Raw genomic sequence first — 23,940 nt, 5'->3', positions numbered from 1 at the left:
ATTACACGTCTGATCTATACACAACATCATATTGCGAAAATTTCCTTAGCACAATAGACCTACATCACTTGCTCTGGCCGTGTGGTCGAACCCACGCAAACCAGAATCAAGACTGCGCCAGGCTACAAGAAGAATCACGCAGCACGGACCTGGCGGAGCAGCTCTGAGCCGTCCAGCGAGCCCCGAGATCTGACCAGGTAAATAAAACTCCCGGTCCCAACGTGGGAGTAGCCCACTCTATGGGCCCTTGCGCCCCGTAGCTCACAAGACCTTTCAGTACAGTTATTCCATTCAACCATTCAACTCGATGTCGCCGTCAAGCATCAAGGCAGCCACAAGTTCAGAGCGACACATGTCTGGTCGTAACGCAATCCTGGTACTCCGCTAATTTTAAGCATCAGAATAATCTTACGACTGAGACGGTAGCAGACTTCGTGACGGACGCTCAAGCAGTTCACGGAACTGGCGGTGATCAGCCGTGAGAAATAGTCCGCAGCATCCACGCAAGACCACACCACGCTTTCGAGGAAACTGTGCCGGTCTACTGTTGTGGACACGATAGCCTAGACACGCCGTCGTTGTCGAATGCTTGCCGAAGCATGCGTAAAAGCACGGCAACGGCTCCCTGATCCTCGGGACCCCTACGATTAGCCCCAGGGTAGATTCAGTGCAGGGCGACGCCATTGAGAAGAAATGTGTGCACGACGTCCGCCATGTTCGCCATTAGTTTATTCAAGGTCACGGAGTCACGCGCGAGTTTCCAGAAGTGCGCGCCGTCTTCTTGGTGGGCACCCAGTGCCAGCAGGAACTTGCCGTTGAAGAAGGTGAGGCTGTCGGTGATGTTCATCAGCTGGCGGAGGCTGTGTCGCTGGGCAGCTTGGCTGTAAATGTCTACGTCATCGATGCCCGCGAACCGACAGATGACGCAGTGGCATGGGTCGAAGGGCAGTGTTTCGAATGTGAAGTCGAAGCTGGTGCCCGCGGTACTGTAGTCATACATAGGCTGCAGCGCTATGTGCATGGAGTTTCATGGCAAGGACTCTGTTGGAAACCAGTGGCGCCATCCTTCCTTACGTTAACGCAGAAAGTTGCGCAAGTTGATGTTCATGCATTCGCTGAGGCATCGTTACTAGCGCCAACAAAACTAACGTGGGAAAAAAGGTTGGGACCGGACAGAACGCTGCACCAACTGACAGGCTTTATTCATAAAAAACATGCAAGAAATCAACGTATGCTCAAACAAATGCATGTGGTCTTCTCATACCTGGCACTTTTGTTGATGCGTCCGTCTGCGCATTACTTTGAGCATACGGTGTTTTTTTGCAGCTTTTCTTTCGTAATAAAGCCTGTCAGTTGAAGTCTAGCACTTCGTCCTGTCCCAACTTTTTTTTTTCGTTATTCTTGTTAGCGCTAGTAACTAGGCCCTTCCTTATACGGGCAGTAAAATCAGGTTTTGACACTAGAAAGCAAACTAGAAACATCAAAAACACTATAATCATACTACTAAACAAGCTTTTTATTTCGTATGAAAAATATTGTGACGTCATCGTGACGTCCAATACACACCGGGCGCCCTGGTTCTCCTTTGGTCGCCGTCGCGACGCGTTGGCCTCTCGGAGAAGTTACTTTCACGCTACTCCGGCCCGTATCGTGTCTTGCGTCAAGAAACTGACGTCACGTACGAAATGGCCCCTCTTGAGCCAACCGTGGCTCAGCATCGCTCCGACGTGGTCCACGTCGTGCGTCTTAAGTTGTATCGCTCGCCCGACTCCTAACCAGCACCGAGCCGGTGCTTCAGCAGCCGGTGGTCATGTCACACGTTGACGATGTTTTAATCATCGTCGGAAAAAGACGATGTTCTGGTTTTTCACGCGCTCTCGACCATCTTGTCAGCTGCTATAATTATTGTAAATATTCCGTAAATACACCTCTGACGGTTTTTAACCCCGTAACAATTTATGTTATTGTTAACTTATGTTATTGCTATTTGAATTTTCTAAATTGCTAATTTATTGAAGGAGAAATAAATCAATCATGGAAAATAGCAAATGTTAACAAGGCCATCTTTTTGTGACACAAAGGAAACTATAAATGGCTCGGCAAGCGTTCCTGTGGCTGTATCCTAATACCGCTGCTCAAAGTGAAAGTACAGCTGTACGGCATAAAGACAGTGCTAGCTTTCGAACCAGAATTTCCAAACGTCATTTTCGTATAGTAGAAACACGCCGACACGATAGTAAAATATAAGCGATGGAATCCAGCTGATTACAGGAGTAACATCAAGGAGATACCGCCGCCTGAACACAAATGTACAATTAAATATTAAGTGGTGAAATACGGCAACGCAGCCATGTAAATGATATCTGGAATTATCGGTTAGGACACCTTTGTCGGTTCCAATAATAATGCGCGAAGACGAGCTTTCTGGATCTTTATTTTTCTTGCCCCCGTGCGGCCGCGGATGCGCATAGGCGAGCGCCATATGGTGGTACTGCAAGGAACCCAGCAGAGATCGCGGCGTGCGTCTCCCGCTGTGGTTGGTTGACTACCAACGGGCAACACAACATGCATTGGAGGACACCGGCATAGATGTTCGCTCTGAAAAGAGAACTTCGGTTCCGTAGCGTAGCTGCGCTGCCACCGAAAGTTGCCGTATAGCATAGTGCACACCAGCTAAAGTTGACCACCTTTCTACCTATTTTCGAACAAAATGTCCCTTTCCCTACACCGGCGCAGAATTACCACACGAGACATAAAATACGCATTGTTTAACAAAACACTCCGACTTGAAGATTTATAGCCGCCTACGCCTCGGACATTTCCCTGCATAGTCAGGTGCCTTTGCTTGGGAACGAGAGCCACGGTGCGCAGTTCCTTGCTGTGGGCACGTGGTATCGTTTTCGATGAAGAAGAAGAAGCGCCGCCCTGAGCATCGCACCGACGATCGCGGAGTTCCACTGACGCTACCTGCCGACGCCCCTATGGAACAACCGCCAAGTAACCCAGACCTCTTCCGCAGTGCACACCCCGCGTCTGCGCACCCACCTCAGCATTTGCAAGTCGTCCCCGGCGACGCGCCAAATAAGCCATCGACAGCGACCCAGCAGTACCCGATCACGTTGTCTCCTTCGCCGCCACCTGTGCGGGAGATTGTGCTGGTGCTCAGGCCTCCAGCCCCTGCGAACCCCTCACAGAGTCACCGTCAAGCCACAATGCCACCAGCCGACCACCAGTTCCAGCTACAACGTAGCCGCGTAGAAGACACACCGCAAGACGAGAGACTATGCATCCAGCTCTGGGCGCTCTGGGCAGCCCTGACATTACCCCTCGTTTTCTCCATGTGGCTGTTCCTGGTGCCGTTCCTGGTCAACAGCAACACAACACTGCTGCCAGTTGAACCACCCTTCGGTAGTCCAATGTCAGTAACCTCAGTGCCCGTTACAGTGCCCGCAGCCTGCCTGAATCCGCTGACAATACCCGCGTTAAAAGTGCCGATAAGGGTAAACCCCAACCCATCGCTTGGCCCCTCAACACAATCACCGAGGCCTTTCTTCTGCCTTTTCAGGAACACCGCAGTCGACTTCAGCCGCAATTACAGCACGGCCGGTACCAACTTCGACTTCACGTTCGAGACGCTGCCCTTCGATATATGCCACTACGTCATCTATTGGTCCGTGGGCATCGATAACGGAAACATCACCAGCCGGCTGCCCGGCTTCGAACAGCGGCATGGCCTCCACCAGCTGAAGAACATCGTCGACAGGCTCGGGTTCTTCAACGTCAAGATCCTACTGGCACTGGGAGGATACCCGGAGGACGGGCCGCACTTCTCCAAGCTTGGCCAAGACCCCGTCACCCTCAACAGACTAACGGCGAACGTGGTGGACGCCATGCGCACTTTTCGTCTTGACGGCGTGACCGTGCACTGGGTAGACCCTGGGGCCAGTTGCGGGGGTCCAGACGACCAGGGAGCCGTCGCCTTGCTGTTGCGCATGCTTCGGCAAGTCTTCGACAACAACGGCATGGCACAGGCCCTCGTGACTGCAATGCTCAACGGGCGCGATTCCGTAGAACGCCTCATGTTCACTTCCAAGGACGTAGTCAACTATTTCCTTCTCACCGATCACCACCGGTATCAAAACGTGTCGAGCAGACCCTACGAAGAATGCTCCAGTTTCACTAACAACATGGTCCTGACGCTGCGCCATTACGTCAACAGCGTGCCAGGGCTGCGGCCTCAGCAGATATGCGCCGCCGAACCCACGGCCCCTCTCGCGCTGGACGGTGACATCGACAAGACCCGTGGCCAGTTCATCCCGTCGCAGGCGAGCAAGTCACGCTGGGCCCCGATTTACGAAGCTTGCGGCAAGCCCCGCTTCTGCAGGCTGGAGGGAGTCTCGCAGTCGTGCGTCGTGCACTACGCCAACTGGGGCGACCGCCCAAACTCGACGAACCTCCAGGCCGCCACCTTATACTTAAACGACCTCGCCTCCACGTTGCGCGATCGATTCGCCAGCCGCTCGAACCCTCCGACAATCGACGAGCCGTGCACCTTCGCCACGTTTATCGAGTACGATAACTACGCCGGACAGTGTGGCAGTCGCTACAGTCCTCATCTACTTCTGCGCCAGCTGTACTTCGGTACGCTGGGCAGGTCCATACATACCGGGTCCATCCAAGACGCCGCACCACTGTACAATCCAGCAAACTGCTGACTGATGCGCGGTTCACATTTTCTTTCTTTGTTTTTCGACGCGCATCTAATCATTCTAGAGGTGTCACTGACACCTGATTATAATCGAAAAGCGCTAGCCCCCCTGCAGAACTTTTTCGACTGTCCCTAAACACTACACGACTCAGAATCAAGCTGAACTGCCAGAACTCTCATCTCTCCCGTTCACATCATTTCCCAGCCATTTTCGTATCGTATGGCTGTTCACCATGTTAAAAGCAAACGCAACCCACGTTGTAACCCTCAAAAGAACGTTTTGTTGTGTTTGATTTTGTCAATCTGAATTTAATGCGGGTCGAGAAGAACATCTGAAAATGACACTCCATCATAGCAGCTAATAAAATGCGGATCTACATAATGATGAGCATTACAAAACGTATATGTTGCATCACAAACCTGCACAAAAAACATTGGCGATGCCGACAATCAAACGTGATACAACTCACGACATTGTCCACAACAGTGTTTATTTTCATCTTAGGCAGCGTGCAATTGCATGCAGTGTTTCATCACCGCAAAGGTGACACTGTTGGTATCAGACAAGTTAAATATTTGTGCACTACGCCGTTCACAGGCTATTCCGAAACGCAAACTCCAAATCAGGCAGGTGCGCAGTGGAAAATGCCTGCGCAGCGTCGTGACGAGGACAAAGACTGTGTACGATGTTCGTGGATGGAATAATTGTGATCGTCTGTGCCATTATTGAGGATTCGTCACCATCCTCAATAATTGTGATGACAGGTGTATGCACAAATAATTACGGCATATACCTAAGCACAGTCAAACATTTTATATCACTTGTGTCGCAGTGGCACGGGCCCAAACTGGCCGACTGGCCGAGAATCGGCACACACACACAGTGGCACATTGCAAGTACTTAAAGCATGAGCTAGTTAGTGTGCGTTGCTTACCTGTGTCATGGAACCGCAGAAAGTAAACGAAGAAGGGCAGAGTAAACACTGTGGACGCAAGGGTCGATTGTCAGCTCGAACACAATGTACAATTGTACAAAGCCCAGAAAAGCTGGATCTGCACACGCACTGCTGATGCATGCACCGCAAACACGGCCTTTCGTCCAAGTACGCTAGCATTTATTTTAAGTATATGCCTCTTTCCGAAAATTCCTCACCCTAGCATACACTCGAGGTGCGTGCGTGTAGTGCGTCACGAGAATTTCACTACACAGACAGCGCAACGTTTGGCCGCTCGAGCGCCAAGAAAGGACGTCCACCTACGGTACGCTGCTTACCGCACACAATCCGCTTAGTGGCTGCCCAGTATCCAAGTAAAACGTGGTGCATCTGCTTCTTTACGAACTTCAACTATGACGGTAAAATCGACGAGCGTGAGCGATCGATTGCTTGCCGTAAAACGGTGCATATAGTAGAAGGGACAACAAGAGCTCGTTTACGGAGCGTACAAACTACAAAGTCGCCTACACTATACGTGCAGCCTGTTCGCACGACGAAATTCACTCTCGTAATCGGGAGGTAGCCAAGGAAAACAACCTTGCTAAAGCTTACCGTTCAGTGTAGTTGACGTGTGAAGCCACAAAGAAGAGGCGAATACACGTACACCAAGGTACAGGCAGACACTGCTGCAACAAGCGTTCACGTGCCTGGCAAAGTCGTTGAGAATTCAAATTGACGCCGACAGATGGCCTGCCGCCGTTACTGGCATTAAGGCTTTCACTGACATTGCACATGCTCAGTCACAAAGGGCGACGAGGGCATGAGCGCTCCGAAAAGTTCAAGCGCTTTTTTCCTTCTTCTTTCTCTCTCTCTCTCTCTCTCTCTCTCTGTATCTGTATCTGCGTGCCATGCGTGCGAAATGGGTTGCTTCTCCCTTCCATTTTTCGGCTCTTGCTTTTTCATTGAGGAAAGAAATGCGTTGGCGCGCTGTATTGCAAACGCTCAGGGCTACCGTATGGAGCAGCGGCGCACACTTGAATGAATGCACCGTTTGTAAAAGCCGTTAGAAGGCCTGTGAGCCGCTTGAATTACCGCCAGCAACGATGAGTACCACAGTGAATTTCTAGCATATATGACGCACACATATGCTCGACTGCACAGGCCTGCGAAGGATTGGGTGGGTGAGCTCAAAGGACTTGGCACACATTTTAAGTGAACAAGAACCTTTGATGAATTTGTAGCGCAGAATATCAGTCAACGAAAAGCCACCCGATTCTAGTGATGCAGCCGAGATATGACGACAACGTAAAAAGTATCTGATAATGAGACGACATACAACGCGCACACAACAAGTGCGACATCGGTTCGTCGCAAACTCACAAATTCAGCGTTGTCAGCTACAAACATTGCGAGTCTCTGTGCTGTTAGCTTGCTATCAGTTTGGAATCCCTTTCTCACTCAACGTGGCGTTCATAACATCTATTATCACGATTGGTTCGGCGTTCTGCTTTCCTCATTGTGCAGTCGCAAAGTCATGCTATAACCGTGAAGACTGTCTTGGATTTTCTGAGAGCGACTACAGAGGTCATAACATTTTCTCATTGACACTTTTCACTTAATTATTATATTTGAAAAGATGAATTATTAAGTCTGATTATGTAATTAGGTGGAATACGAGAAATAATCTGAGTATCTCCAAGCGACGGCAAACATCATTACCTTGGTTCTCTCCAGCTACGTGGCATTCCCACATTTTTAAACCTCGGCGCACGATAGTTACCACACCCTCTATATATATTATCAAAACCGAACGTAAATTTTAATACAATTTCTAAATAGCTCACTGAAGGAAGAGTTAATTGGACTTATTGTGAAGCTCTTCTCGGGAACATTACTTTGAGTTCCCCTCTAATTTCACGCTTGCACATGATCACGTGCTTGGACGTGCAACTGCTAACGCGCGCAATGCAGTGGAATAATTCATTTCATTTCATTTCATTTATTTATTTTACCCTCAAGGTACATAGTACATTATAGAGGGGAGGGGCTAAGAAAATACAAAGTAAACATCGGTAAAAGTAACTCAAAAAAGATAACAGCAGTAACAATTCCAAATTTTGAGTTGACATCCGATGATAATAAACAGAGGTACAAAAGATAAATACAAATGTGATGTACACAATGGTAAAGGGATTAAAAAAAAACATAATATGTACAGTAGATTTACAAAATGCATTGTTAACTTTTTGATCATGATGCTGATGAAAACTGATGAAAACGCTGCAATAAAGAAAGGTACATACACATAGGCAAGACAAATGGTAAGTATATTACAAAAGTTCGTTTTCAAGTGCGTTTCTAAACATAAGTGGATTAATTATACCTGTTAATGAAGGGGATAAGCTGTTCCAGTCTTTGCTAGTCTTTGGCAAGAATGAATTTGCGCCCATGATAGTATTGAAATGAGATATGCTAACTTTCTGATTATGATCACGGCGAGAAGAAATGAAGGGTGCTGGCCTGATCCAAAGAGTGTGTAAAAAGGTGTTATGATAATAGATTTTGTGAAAAAGAGAAATGCGTGAGTGTTTTCGGCGGTCGGATAAGAGAGGCAGGTTTAATAAACATTTCATGTGTGTTACGCTTGCTGTCCTATTGAAGTTATTTAAAATGAAACGGGCTGAACGGTTTTGTATAGCTTCCAGCGTATGTATTAGTGTTGAATGCCAGGGATCCCATATTGATGAAGCATACTCAAGTTGCGTGCGAACGTAAGTGGTATATAGTAACTGTTTTAATGAGGATGGTGCACGAGAAAAATTTCGGCGCAGGTATCCTAAAGTACGGTTAGCTTTGGACACTATGATATCAATATGCGTTTTCCAAGACAAATTGTTAGTTATGGTCACTCCTAAATAACGATACGAGGTGACACATTCAAGTGATATATTAGTGAGAGAATAATTTGGAGAACTAGAGTTAGTACGAGAAACCCTCATAGTTTTGCACTTCTTAATGTTAAGTTGCATTTTCCACGTGCTGCACCAATCAGTTATTTTATTTAAGTCAGTTTGTAGAGCTGTTACATCGCAGTTATTGGAAATATTGCGGTATATCACACAATCGTCTGCAAATAAACATATCTTTGATGAAATATTAATAGGTAAGTCATTAATGTATATGAGAAACAAAAGTGGGCCTAGGACAGATCCTTGAGGGACGCCTGAGCCGACAGGGACTAGAGAGGAAGTACATTCATTAGCAGAAACAAACTGAACGCGCGATGTAAGAAAGCTACAGATCCACTTAAGTAGTGTAGGGTCCATGTTTAAAATGCTTAGTTTGTGTAAGAGTAGAGCGTGACACACCTTGTCAAATGCCTTAGCGAAGTCCAAAAAAATACAGTCCGTCGTGAAGCCTGCGTCAAGGTTAGAGTGTAAATCGTTTGTAAATGTGACAAGCTGTGTTTCGCAAGAGAAGTGTTTTCTAAACCCATGTTGGTGAGGAGTAAAGAAATTATTGTCGTCAAGGAAGTTAATGAGATGCGTGTAGATTACATGCTCCATAATTTTACAAGGTACTGAGGTAAGAGAAATTGGTCTATAATTAAATGGATTATGAGTGTCACCCGATTTGTGTATGGGAATGATTTTTCCTGTTTTCCAATCTAGCGGAAGCATGCCAGAGTTATATGATTGCGAGAATAGATATTGCAATATGATAGACGAATATTCAACTGTGCTAATTAAGAATTTGGTGGTGATTTCATCGACACCGCAGGAGGAAGTAATTTTCAAATTTTCGATTATTTTCTTAATTCCTGTTGCATCAAATATAATAGGGTCCATAGGAGGAAAGTTACAGTCCTGTAGGACGGGACATTCGTTGTTAGGTGCGGGAGAGGAAAATGATTGCACAAACGCGCTGTTCAAGACGTCTGCGCAAAGATACCTGGACACCTGACTACCAGATTGTGTTAGTGCAATCTTATTTCCACGTTTGCATTTTACTATGCTCCAAAAGCGCTTTGGATTGGTTTTTAGTAATAATGGCAGGGTTTTGCTAAAAAATGTGTGCTTAGTATTTTTAGCTGTAATTGAGTAGTTAGAGGCAGCGTTTTTATATGCAAGCCAATGTGCAGGCTTTTTCGTCCGTTTAGCGGTGCGAAAAAGGCGTCTCTTCCTATTTGAGAGCATATTAAGAAACCTGTTAAACCAGGGGGCTTGATTATGAGAATAAACGCGCTGGAGTGGAACATGCTGATGGACTAATTCTAAAATTTTATTCTTGAACATACACCAATTTCTTTCAACTGATCGTTCAAAAAACTGCGGTAAGAAGTCGTCAAGAAATGAACATAGGCTTGAGTTTATGGCAGAAAAATTGGCTCTTTTGAAGTTTCTAATTGTCTTTAGTTGTTTGCATTGATACTGCTGGGGGAATGTAAGCGTGAAGTGCAAAATGTCGTGATCACTGAGACCAGGCAAGTGAGTTATCAATGAGACGTTGTCGGGTGAAGATGTGAGCACCAGATCAAGTAGTGAGGATGAGTGCCGAGTTATTCGCGTTGGTGAGGTGACCATTTGTGAAAAACCGAAGTCAGAGCAAAGTGTAATGAACTCATTACATTCAGTAGATGAGGGCTCAGAAAACGGACTGTGGGACCATACGATGTTTGGAAAATTAAAATCGCCCATTAGATATATTGGCACTCCAGGATAGCGTATTGTTATCTGGTTCAAGTTGTCATACAAGTCATTGCAAAAGGACAAAGGACTTGAGGGTGATCGGTAACAAACCCCTATTAGTAGTTTTTTAAATTTTATTGTAAGGCAGCACCAGATGATTTCTAAATCTGAAACAATCGGCACACAAAAGCCCTCAAATCGGTCACTGATTGCAAGAAGTACACCACCGCCTACTTTCCCAGTGCGATCGCTCCGAAAAACTGCGTATTTATTTCTGCAAAAAAACAACTCAGAGTTGGCTACCCTAGATGACAGCCAGGTTTCAGTTAACGCAATGATGTCAGCTTCACAGTCATCAATAATGGCACACAGTTCGTCCCTTTTGGGCAGAAGACTACGCATGTTTGAAAAAAGCACTGAGCAAGAACACAGCTGAGAACCGCCTCCCCGTTCGTTCCCCTATGTTTCTTTTAATGGGAATTCGCGTCCAGAGCGAAGAGTACGAGGGCTGATGTCGTTCTGTGTGCTATCGAAAGCTGCTATTTCAGTTACAGTATTATGAGCTTCATTGTAAACATACGTTTTTCCACCGATAATCAATTTATTGTAGTGCAACTTGAATGACTTTTTTGTGTTTTTTCCAAATTCGATCAGCTTCTTGCGGCAGTGTCTTGTTGCTGGGCAGTAATCTTCGCTTACGGATATTTTTTTTTCATCCTTTAAAACTTGGCGCTTGGAAAGGACTAAGTCCTTACATTTGTATGTTTCAAATTTTACTATTAGTGGCCGTGCTTTCCCTGTGGCAAATCGCCCGATTCTGTGCGCTCTGGCTATGTTGTTACTTGAAATATCCACATTTAAAGTATCGGCGAAAATTTTCAGTATTTTTTCTTCAGACTTGGAATAGGTTTCATCAGCGGAGTCAGGCACATCGTAGAACAGCAAGTTATTCCGGCGAGCGCGGTCTTCGGCGTCGTTTAGTCTTGAGTGGAGTGTGCGCGTGTGCTTTTCGACGCGGACTACGGAATCCCGCACATCGTCGAGATCTGTCTGCTTTTGCTCAATTGCAAAAGTTTGTTGTTCAACTTTTTCTAATCTGGCTTTTATATCTGATACCACCTGACAAACTGATTCCTGCTTTTCCTTTAGGTCTGATATTGACGTAGCCATAGATTTCTGTAGGGTTTCCATTCTTATAGATCGCTCGTCTAGATCCTTAAGAGTTTTCAAAATTTCTTCCACAGCATTCGAAGATTGCGCTTTTTGCGAACCTGTAGTGGGACCGGGATTACTCTCAACGTCACCACATAACAACAAAAGCAAAGCATAAAAAGGATCAACCAAGGCTTTTGGGCATGGAAGCACGACAAGGAACAGGTCATCAGATTTAAAAGAAGCGTGAGGTAGTTCTGGGAACCTACTAACCTGCACAATGAAGAAAAGCGTGCGTAAGCCCATCGTTGTTTTCCTTGTCGTACCACCATGCCCACTGAACAGCGATGCAGCCGGGCCTGGTTTTATATCCTTCGCCACCAATGCGGTACATGATGTTGCAGCTGCGCAGTCGTGAACACTGTGCACGTACACGAATGTGCGCATGTGCTGTCTGGCTGCCGGTAGAATGACGGGCGAAAGGTAGGCGAAGTCCTTCTCGCTTTCCAGAAGAGTCGATGCGTTGCCGATGGACGGACTCTGGTGCTGGAAAGCCGTAGTCGAGCCGCACTGCCGTGCAGGTACCCAAGAACTGAGGAAAGCAATTTCTTCCCTACACCGCCTGATTGCAAAATATTGCACGCAACTATCTAACCAGCAATAGAACGAAGTGTGCGACGACGCGGACGGCCACGTCAACAGCGGGACGACGTGGCACCACTCAGACACCTTTTAGACAGAACCAGAACCAAAGCGGACCAGGGTCGCACGCTGAACTGGATCATGCACGAAGAACTCAAGATTACCACGGAAAACGACCTCATTGACAGTCTCGCCGACAAGTACCTCCCGCATGCCGAAAATGCTAGAGGCACGACCGCCGAAGCATATCGCGGCAAGGCCAATCCACAGCTAGATCGGAACTTCTCAACCGAAGAGATAAGCACGGCGCTTCAGAACCTAAACGGCAAGTCAGCGCCACGGCAGGACGGCGTAACTAACAAGGCACTAAGAATCCTAGACGACACCTTTATCGAAACCCTAACAGAGGAACTCAACAAAATCTGGAGGAACGGAGCACTAACCGAACAGTGGAAAACAACCCTCATCGTGCTCATCCGAAAGCCCGGCAAGGCGCCCAACATCAATAACCTCAGACCGATGTCACTGACGTCTTGCGTCGGCAAAGTAGCCGAGCACGCGGTCTACAACAAGGTCTCGAAACATCTCGAAGAAAAAAATATCTACCCCGCAACAATGATCGGCGTTAGGCGCGGGCTATCCAGCCAAGACGCCATGAAGCTCCTCAAAGATGAGATCATTGAAGCAGACACGAGAGACACGAGAGTAATCCTAGGGCTAGACCTCGAAAAGGCCCTTGATGATTAATCACATGACTACATACTCGACACGATCTCTAACCGCGACCTCGGCACTACACGCGTATACAAACTCGTTCCTGAGAGTTAAAATGGCCACCCTCTGTCTAGAGGAAATCAAGTTTAGAAATAGAAACTGGGCAGCAAGGGCACCCCGCAAGGTTCTGGCATGGCTGCGACGATTTTTAACCCTGCGCTAGCCGGCCTAGGCAACCGACTGGTTCAAAACGAGAACATCAAATGCACCATATACGCAGATGACGTAACGCTCTCGATCCCTGTATGTAGCCTGGGATAATTGAGAACGCTCTACAACAAGTGATCGACGCGATCGAGAAATACCTCGCTCCCACGGGCCTGCGATGTTCGCCCGTGAAGTCGGAGCTCCTTGTCTACAAACGATCGAGAAGCGGTTCCAAGCACACTTGCATTTAGCTCCATGCCCGCCGCTGCGATTCTGGAAAGCACAGTTTGCAGATTTTAATCATGCACAGCTTGTGTGCGGCCCCAAATCAAAACATCACTTAGGCAGCACAAGGAACCTGGACAGTCTCTTAAAAGAGATGACATTATCTGCTGAACAGCGGAAGGCGCAGGTGCCAATCCGAAACACAAACGCTTGAAGAGGAAGAGACCGTCATGAGTGATGAAAGTAGTAAGCTCACGGCTTTTCTCGGACAATAAAACATGATGATAAGCGGACTGTAAGTTCAACTTACTGAACACAGTAGCACCAGCGAGTCGATGCAACATTTCGTCAACCCACGGTTGGGGGAAGCAGTCTATGACGATAGCCTTGTTGGCTTCTCTAAGATCGACGCGAAGTCGAATGGAATTGTAATTCCGAACCACAACAAGCGGAGAAATCCACTCGGAAACTGAGACTTGTTCGATGATTTCAGCTGATGCCTGCCGTTGCAGTTCGGCGGAGACTTGCTCACGGAGAAACCGAGATAGAGGACGCAGTTTCGCCGAGACTGGTTGCACTGAAGCTCGAAGATGAACGTCGTGGATGAAGCCTTTTGCAAGTCCCGATTGTCCTGAGAACGGCTGGGCTAACTCCGAGGGAGCGTTGTGCAGCAGAGACGGAAGCTGAACGCTTGTGTCAGCTAGAACTCCTGACACGTGTTGGCATATAGCGGAAACAAAGCTGCGTATGAGCCGGGGTCTGTCGATGCAGTCGATTCCCCGAACGGCAAACTGAAGCGCAATGTCCCACTTTTCCGCACGCACGGCCGGAAACGTGCTTGGCTGGACAGCCTGGATCGGATGCGATGTGGTGAGGTGAACCACATTGGTAGCAATGGCCCGCGATGTCCCTACTGACTTCGCGGAGTTCGGGCCGGGTGCCATTTTGGCCGGCCTCCCTTGGTCGCGACTTTCCGCCATGCCGCCGAGCGCCATCTTGAAGCCGCCGGGCCGAGGCATAAGGGTGGCGGGAACCGCCATCTTGCACGCCCGGGCAAAAAAGGTGATGGCTGGCAACGCCATCTTGGCGTTGCATCAAGACGCGCTGAACAGACGAGCTTTTGAAGACGAAGTTTTTGTGTACTTGCTGTGTGGTTCGTCCGATTTCCTGGGCCTTCCTGAGCGTGATGGACGATCCTTCGTAGAGTAACCTGTCTCGTATTCTTGTTGATGCGACGCCTTGAAGTATTTGGTCCCGAAGGGACTCGTCATGCCAAGCGCCGAACGCACAAGCAGGCGCTAGCCTTTGTAGCACGGTGACGAAGTATTGAAAGGTTTCCCGATGTAGTTGCTTCCTGTCCAGGAAAATAATGCGGTGCAACCGGGCATTGGTACTTTCTTCGTAGTGCTAGCCGAAGATGGGAAGAATGTTTTCGAACGTAGTAGCCGTCTGGTCCGTTTGCGACGCGAGGTCGTAGTAGAGTCACTGCCCCACGAAACCTAAGTAACACAGTAAAATAGATTTCTTCCTCTCGTCTTGTAGCGCCTCGCCTCCGATTGCCTCGAGAAACGCGCAAATGTACCGTTTCCACGTGAGCCACGGTACCGCAGAAGTACCGGGTAGCGCCAGGAAAGGTGGCATGGCGGGCACGAACGCCATGGTGGGCACCGAGAACAAAGGCGGACGAGTTCCAGTTGACGGAGGAGACGTAGTTTTGGCGTCTTGCATGCCGAAAGCAGGAGTAGGAGCAGAAGTAGTACGGCAAGGCAACGTAGAATGCAGAGTATTGGTGCACCTCGTCGCCAGTTTCTTGTAGCTTCGACGGGGTAGCCGGACGGAGGATCTCCGCCATCGGGCATAAACGGCCAGGGCGCGCAGCGCTGCCAGAGACAACCGGGCTGCTTCCCTCGGGGACCAGACCAAGAATGATTTTATTTCCGCGAGGGCAAACGCTGCAGGCAACTTAATGCGTTTGGCGCTGAGTGGCGCACTGACGTAAACGACCCAAAACCGAAACCAGAAGCCAACACAGGATACCCCAAGGTCGCCATCGCACTCGCGTTCACAGACCCGGCCACCACCCACGTCTTCAGCTATTCACGCTCGGCCGTCAAAGCCTTTCTCTCAGAAAGGAACCGTTCCAAGACAAGCACTACAAATAGTCAATAGATCCACACAGCTACAGCATCACACCGTCGGCTGGTTCCCGGCACACTCGGACAGATCGAGGACGCTCCTCCCAATCTCTATGAGATGGCTCATAGTAGCGCGCGAGACCTAACCCTCCGCGACGCCACCTATTTTGGTCATGACCATCCCAGCGAGAATCGGGACCCTCCCTCCACACACAACGAGATCACAAAGCACTTTTATCTAGACCGCAGAATATACAGCAAATCTCACAATAAGCTCACGAGGCTTCAAGCCCTCACGTTCAGAATGCTTCAAGCCAACACGTACCCCACGCAGAACAGACTACATCATTACACGTCTGATCTATACACAACATCATATTGCGAAAATTTCCTTAGCACAATAGACGTACATCACTTGCTCTGGCCGTATGGTCGGACCCACGCAAACCAGAATCAAGACTGCGCCAGGCTACAAGAAGAATCACGCAGCACGGACCTGGCGGAGCAGCTCTGGGCCGTCCAGTGAGCCCCGAGATCTGACCAGATAAATAACACTCCCGGTCCCAACGTGGGAGTAGCCCACTCTATGGGCCCTTGCGCCCCGTAGCTCACAAGACCTTTCAGTAAAGTTATTCCATTCAACCATTCAAGTCGATGTCGCCGTCAAGCGTTAAGGCAGCCACAAGTTCGGAGCGACACATGTCTGGTCGTAACGCAATCCTGGTACTCCGCTAATTTTAAGCATCAGAATAATCTTACGACTGAGACGGTAGCAGACTTCGTGACGGACGCTCAAGCAGTTCTGGGAACTGGCGGTGATCAGTCGTGAGAAATAGTCCGCAGCATCCACGCAAGACCACACCACGCTTTCGAGGGAACTGTGCCGGTCTACAGTTGTGGACACGATAGCCTGGACACGCCGTCGTTGTCGAATGCTTGCCGAAGCATGCGTAAAAGCACGGCAACGGCTCCCTGATCCTCGGGACCCCTACGATTAGCCCCAGGGTAGATTCAGTGCAGGGCGACGCCATTGAGAAGAAATGTGTGCACGACGTCCGCCATGTTCGCCATTAGTTTATTCAAGGTCACGGAGTCACGCGCGAGTTTCCAGAAGTGCGCGCCGTCTTCTTGGTGGGCACCCAGTGCCAGCAGGAACTTGACGTTGAAGAAGGTGAGGCTGTCGGTGATGTTCATCAGCTGGCGGAGGCTGTGTCGCTGGGCAGCTTGGCTGTAAATGTCTACGTCATCGATGCCCGCGAACCGACAGATGACGCAGTGGCATGGGTCGAAGGGCAGTGTTTCGAATGTGAAGTCGAAGCTGGGGCCAGCGGTACTGTAGTCATACATAGGCTGCAGCGCTATGAGCATGAAGTTTCATGGCAAGGACCCTGGTTAAAACCAGTGGCGCCATCCTTCCTTACGTTAACGCAGAAAGTTGCGCAAGTTGATGTTCATGCATTCGCTGAGACATCGTTACTAGCGCCAACAAAACTAACGTGGGAAAAAAGGTTGGGACTGGACAGAACGCTGCACCAATTGACAGGCTTTATTCATAAAAAACATGCAAGAAACCAACGTATGCTCAAACAAATGCATGTGGTCTTCTCATACCTGGCACTTTTGTTGATGCGTCCGTCTGCGCATTAATTTGAGCATACGGTGTTTTTTTGCAGCTTTTCTTTCGTAAAAAAGCCTGTCAGTTGAAGTCTAGCACTTCGTCCTGTCCCAACTTTTTTTTTTCGTTATTCTTGTTAGCGCTAGTAGCTACGTCCTTCCTTATATGTGCCGTAAAATCACGTTTTGACACTAGAACGCAAACTAGAAACATCAAAAACACGAAAATCATACTACTAAACAAGCTTTTTTTCGTATCGGAAATATTGTGACGTCATCGTGACGTCCAATACACACCGGGCGCCTTGGTTCTCCTTTGGTCGCCGTCGCGACGCGTTGGCCTCTCGGAGAAGTTACTTTCACGCTACTCCGGCCCTCGTCGTGTCTTGCGTCAAGAAACTGACGTCACGTACGAAATGGCCCCTCTTGAGCCAACCGTGGCTCAGCATCGCTCCGACGTGGTCCACGTCGTGCGTCTTAAGTTGTATCACTCGCCCGGCTCCTAGGAAGCACCGAGCCGGTGCTTCAGCAGCCGGGGCTCATGTGACACGTTGACGAAGAAGATGTTTTAATCATCGTCGGAAGAAGACGATGTTCTGGTTTTTCGCGCGCTATCGACTATCTTGTCAGCTGCTATAATTATTAGGAATTATTGATTTCATGTCACTAGGAATAGTGACATGAACTCAACATTAAAAGTGCATAAAATAAAGGGTAGACGTTAAAATTGGTAGGTTAAATTTTAAATAATTCCATTAATATTATCTTAACCGTGAATTTATGTTATTGCTACTTGAATTTTCTAAATTTATAATTCATTGAAGGAGAAATAAATCAATCATGGAAAATAGCAAATGTTAACAAGGCCATCTTTTTGTGACACAAAGGAAACTATAAATGGCTCGGCAAGCGTTCCTGTGGCTGTATCCTAATACCGTTGCTCAAAGTGAAAGTACAGCTGTACGGCATAAAGACAGTGCTAGCTTTCGAACCAGAATTTCCAAACGTCATTTTCGTATAGTAGAAACACGCCGACACGATAGTAAAATATAAGCGATGGAATCCAGCTGATTACAGGAGTAACATCAAGGAGATACCGCCGCCTGAACACAAATGTACAATTAAATATTAAGTGGTGAAATACGGCAACGCAGCCATGTAAATGATATCTGGAATTATCGGTTAGGACACCTTTGTCGGTTCCAATAATAATGCGCGAAGACGAGCTTTCTGGATCTTTATTTTTCTTGCCCCCGTGCGGCCGCGGATGCGCATAGGCGAGCGCCATATGGTGGTACTGCAAGGAACCCAGCAGAGATCGCGGCGTGCGTCTCCCGCTGTGGTTGGTTGACTACCAACGGGCAACACAACATGCATTGGAGGACACCGGCATAGATGTTCGCTCTGAAAAGAGAACTTCGGTTCCGTAGCGTAGCTGCGCTGCCACCGAAAGTTGCCGTATAGCATAGTGCACACCAGCTAAAGTTGACCACCTTTCTACCTATTTTCGAACAAAATGTCCCTTTCCCTACACCGGCGCAGAATTACCACACGAGACATAAAATACGCATTGTTTAACAAAACACTCCGACTTGAAGATTTATAGCCGCCTACGCCTCGGACATTTCCCTGCATAGTCAGGTGCCTTTGCTTGGGAACGAGAGCCACGGTGCGCAGTTCCTTGCTGTGGGCACGTGGTATCGTTTTCGATGAAGAAGAAGAAGCGCCGCCCTGAGCATCGCACCGACGATCGCGGAGTTCCACTGACGCTACCTGCCGATGCCCCTATGGAACAACCGCCAAGTAACCCAGACCTCTTCCGCAGTGCACACCCCGCGTCTGCGCACCCACCTCAGCATTTGCAAGTCGTCCCCGGCGACGCGCCAAATAAGCCATCGACAGCGACCCAGCAGTACCCGATCACGTTGTCTCCTTCGCCGCCACCTGTGCGGGAGATTGTGCTGGTGCTCAGGCCTCCAGCCCCTGCGAACCCCTCACAGAGTCACCGTCAAGCCACAATGCCACCAGCCGACCACCAGTTCCAGCTACAACGTAGCCGCGTAGAAGACACACCGCAAGACGAGAGACTATGCATCCAGCTCTGGGCGCTCTGGGCAGCCCTGACATTACCCCTCGTTTTCTCCATGTGGCTGTTCCTGGTGCCGTTCCTGGTCAACAGCAACACAACACTGCTGCCAGTTGAACCACCCTTCGGCAGTCCAATGTCAGTAACCTCAGTGCCCGTTACAGTGCCCGCAGCCTGCCTGAATCCCCTGACAATACCCGCGTTAAAAGTGCCGATAAGGGTAAACCCCAACCCATCGCTTGGCCCCTCAACACAATCACCGAGGCCTTTCTTCTGCCTTTTCAGGAACACCGCAGTCGACTTCAGCCGCAATTACAGCACGGCCGGTACCAACTTCGACTTCACGTTCGAGACGCTGCCCTTCGATATATGCCACTACGTCATCTATTGGTCCGTGGGCATCGATAACGGAAACATCACCAGCCGGCTGCCCGGCTTCGAACAGCGGCATGGCCTCCACCAGCTGAAGAACATCGTCGACAGGCTCGGGTTCTCCAACGTCAAGATCCTACTGGCACTGGGAGGATACCCGGAGGACGGGCCGCACTTCTCCAAGCTTGGCCAAGACCCCGTCACCCTCAACAGACTAACGGCGAACGTGGTGGACGCCATGCGCACTTTTCGTCTTGACGGCGTGACCGTGCACTGGGTAGACCCTGGGGCCAGTTGCGGGGGTCCAGACGACCAGGGAGCCGTCGCCTTGCTGTTGCGCATGCTTCGGCAAGTCTTCGACAACAACGGCATGGCACAGGCCCTCGTGACTGCAATGCTCAACGGGCGCGATTCCGTAGAACGCCTCATGTTCACTTCCAAGGACGTAGTCAACTATTTCCTTCTCACCGATCACCACCGGTATCAAAACGTGTCGAGCAGACCCTACGAAGAATGCTCCAGTTTCACTAACAACATGGTCCTGACGCTGCGCCATTACGTCAACAGCGTGCCAGGGCTGCGGCCTCAGCAGATATGCGCCGCCGAACCCACGGCCCCTCTCGCGCTGGACGGTGACATCGACAAGACCCGTGGCCAGTTCATCCCGTCGCAGGCGAGCAAGTCACGCTGGGCCCCCATTTACGAAGCTTGCGGCAAGCCCCGCTTCTGCAGGCTGGAGGGAGTCTCGCAGTCGTGCGTCGTGCACTACGCCAACTGGGGCGACCGCCCAAACTCGACGATCCTCCAGGCCGCCACCTTATACTTAAACGACCTCGCCTCCACGTTGCTCGATCGATTCACCAGGCGCTCGCACCCAGCGACAATCGACGAGCCGTGCACCTTCGCCACGTTTATCGAGTACGACAACTACGCCGGACAGTGTGGCAGTCGCTACAGTCCTCATCTACTTCTGCGCCAGCTGTACTTCGGTACGCTGGGCAGGTCCATACATAAGGGGTCCATCCAAGACGCCGCACCACTGTACAATCCAGCAAACTGCTGACTGATGCGCGGTTCACATTTTCTTTCTTTGTTTTTCGACGCGCATCTAATCATTCTAGAGGTGTCACTGACACCTGATTATAATTGAAAAGCGCTAGCCCCCCCTGCAGAACTTTTTCGACTGTCCCTAAACACTACACGACTCAGAATCAAGCTGAACTGCCAGAACTCTCATCTCTCCCGTTCACATCATTTCCCAGCCATTTTCCTATCGTATGGCTGTTCACCATGTTAAAAGCAAACGCAACCCACGTTGTAACCCTCAAAAGAACGTTTTGTTGTTTGATTTTGTCAATCTGAATTTAATGCGGGTCTAGAAGAACATCTGAAAATGACACTCCATCATAGCAGCTAATAAAATGCGGATCTACATAATGATGAGCATTACAAAAGGTATATGTTGCATCACAAACCTGCACAAAAAACATTGGCGATGCCGATAATCAAACGTGATACAACTCACGACATTGTCCACAACAGTGTTGATTTTCATCTTAGGCAGCGTGCAATTGCATGCAGTGTTTCATCACCGCAAAGGTGACACTGTTGGTATCAGACAAGTTAAATATTTGTGCAACACGCCGTTCACAGGCTGTTCCGAAACGCAAACTCCAAATCAGGCAGGTGCGCAGTGGCAAATGCCTGCGCAGCGTCGTGACGAGGACAAAGACTGTGTACGATGTTCGTCGATGGAATAATTGTGATCGTCTGTGCCATTATTGAGGATTCGTCACCATCCTCAATAATTGTGATGACAGGTGTATGCACAAATAATTACGGCATATACCTAAGCACAGTGAAACATTTTATATCACTTGTGTCGCAGTGGCATGTGCCCAAACTGGCCGACTGGCCGAGAATCGGCACAAACACACAGTGGCACATCGCAAGTACTTAAAGCATGGGCTAGTTAGTGTGCGTTGCTTGCCTGTGTCATGGAACCGCAGAAAGTAAACGAAGAAGGGCAGAGTAAACACTGTGGACGCAAGGGCCGATTGTCAGCTCGAACACAATGTACAATTGTACAAAGCCCAGAAAAGCTGGATCTGCACTCGCACTGCTGATGCATGCACTGCAAACACGGCTTCTCATCCAAGTACGCTAGCATTTATTTTAAGTATATGCCTCTTTCCGAAAATTCCTCACCCTAGCATATATTTGAGGTGTGTGCGTGAAGTGCGTCACGAGAATTTCACTACACAGACAGCGCAACGATTGGCCGCTCGAGCGCGAAGAACGGACGTCAACCTACAGTACGCTGCTTAACGCACACAATCCGCTTAGTGGCTGCGCAGTATCCAAGTAAAACGTGGTGTATCTGCTTCTTTACGAACTTCAACTATCGATCGCTTGCCGTAAAACGGTGCATATAGTAGAAGGGACAACAAGAGCTCGTTTACGGAGCGTACAAACTACGAAGTCGCCTACACTATACGTGCAGCCTGTTCGCGCTACGAAATTCACTCTCGTAATCGGGAGGTAGCCAAGGAAAACAACCTTGCTAAAGCTTACCGTTCAGTGTAGTTGAAGTGTGAAGCCACAAAGAAGAGGCGAATACACGTACACCAAGGTACAGGCAGACACTGCTGCAACAAGCGTTCACGTGCCTGGCAAAGTCGTTGAGGATTCAAATTGACGCCGACAGATGGCCTGCCGCCGTTACTGGCATTAAGGCTTTCACTGACATTGCGCATGCTCAGTCACAAAGGGCGACGAGGGCATGAGCGCTCCGAAAAGTGCAAGCGCTTTTTTCCTTCTTCTTTCTCTCTCTCCCTCTCTCTCTCTCTCTCTCTGTATCTGCGTGCCATGCGTGCGAAATGGGTTGCTTTTCCCTTCCATTTTTCGGCTCTTGCTTTTTCATTGAGGAGAGAAATGCGTTGGCGCGCTGTATTGCAAATGCTCAGGGCTACCGTATGGAGCAGCAGCGCACACTTGAATGAATGCACCGTTTGTAATAGCCGTTAAAAGGCATGTGAGCCGCTTGCATTACCGCCAGCGACAATGAGTACCACAGTGAATTTCTAACATATATGACGCACACATATGCTCGACTGCACAGGCCTGCGAAGGATTGGGTGGGTGTGCTCAAAGGACTTGGCAAACATTTTAAGTGAACAAGAACATTTGATGAATTTGTAGCGCAGAATATCAGTCAACGAAAAGCCACCCGATTCCAGTAATGCAGCCAAGATATGACGACAACGTAAAAAGTATCTGATGATGAGACGACATACAACGCGCACACAACAAGTGCGGCATCGGTTCGTCGCACACTCACAAATTCAGCGTTGTCAGCTACAAACATTGCGAGTCTCTGTGCTGTTAGCTTGCTATCAGTTTGGAATCCCTTTCTCACTCAAGGTGGCGTTCATAACATCTATTATCACGATTGGTTCGGCGTTCTGCTTTCCTCATTGTGCAGTCGCAAAAGTCATGCTATAACCGTGAAGACTGTCTTGGATTTTCTGATCTATGGTGTTGGGCTGCTGAGCACGAGGTCGCGGGATCGAATCCCGGCCACGGCGGCCGCATTTCGATGGGGGCGAAATGCGAAAACACCCGTGTACTTAGATTTAGGTGCACGTTAAAGAAGCCCAGGTGGTCAAAATTTCCGGAGTCCTCCACTACGGCGTGCCTCATAATCAGAAAGTGGTTTTGGCACGTAAAACTCCATAATTTAATTTTGGATTTTCTGAGAGCGACTACAGAGGTCATAACATTTTCTCATTGACACTTTTCACTTAATTATTATATTTGAAAAGATGAATTATTAAGTCTGATTATGTAATTAGGTGTGGAATACGAGAAATTATCTGAGTATCTCCTAGCGACGGCAAACATCATTACCTTGGTTCTCTCCAGCTACGTGGCATTCGCATATTTTTAAACCTTGGCGCACGATAGTTACCACACCCTCTGTATAAATTGTCAAAACCGAACGTAAATATTAATACAATTTCTAAATAGCTCATTGAAGGAAGAGGTAATTGGACTTATTGTGAAGCTCTTCTCGGGAACATTACTTTGAGTTCCCCTCTAATTTCACGCTTGCACATGATCACGTGCTTGGGCGTGCAACTGCTAACGCGCGCAATGCAGTGGAATAATGTTTTATGCCAAGCTGTACGATGTTTTGGATTTCGCAGGAGCGCAGGAAGGGTATATATTGAAGCGAGCGTTTTAAATTATTTTTTTAAACACAGACCACCTTAGAACTGCGCAATCTGAAGTATCATGCAAAGAAAGCAACCCATTCCGTTAGTTCCGTGGCGTACGGGATCAGTGTCCACGGTTCTTAAAGATTGGTGGATACAATAACCTTGGCGACATTTTCGTGTGGCGGGCGGGCGATGCTAAGGCATCATCTATACGAGGAGCAGCGTTCCTGACACAGATCAGT

At 48.7% G+C, this 23,940-nt stretch overlaps 1 protein-coding gene across 3 annotated transcripts in view; it reads right to left on the bottom strand.

Moving 5' to 3' along the window:
- The window catches only part of LOC142564331 (uncharacterized), a 258,021-nt gene extending 235,772 nt beyond the window's left edge, over positions 1–22,249 (bottom strand). Inside the window, exon 1 of one of the 3 annotated variants that reach the window (XR_012824555.1) lies at positions 22,053–22,249. The gene's annotated coding sequence lies outside the window, so the exon portion shown is untranslated. Of the gene's footprint in view, positions 1–6,255; positions 6,421–22,052 lie in introns of those variants that run through there. The other 2 variants (XR_012824552.1, XR_012824553.1) reach the window with 2 other exon arrangements.
- Positions 22,250–23,940: the final 1,691 nt, after the last annotated feature.

Source organism: Dermacentor variabilis, chromosome 11, assembly GCF_050947875.1.
Source record: "Dermacentor variabilis isolate Ectoservices chromosome 11, ASM5094787v1, whole genome shotgun sequence".
NCBI classification, from domain to species: domain Eukaryota; kingdom Metazoa; phylum Arthropoda; class Arachnida; order Ixodida; family Ixodidae; genus Dermacentor; species Dermacentor variabilis.
The sequence above is the reverse complement of the archived record's forward strand: the minus strand, read 5'-3'. Positions and strand labels throughout refer to the sequence as shown.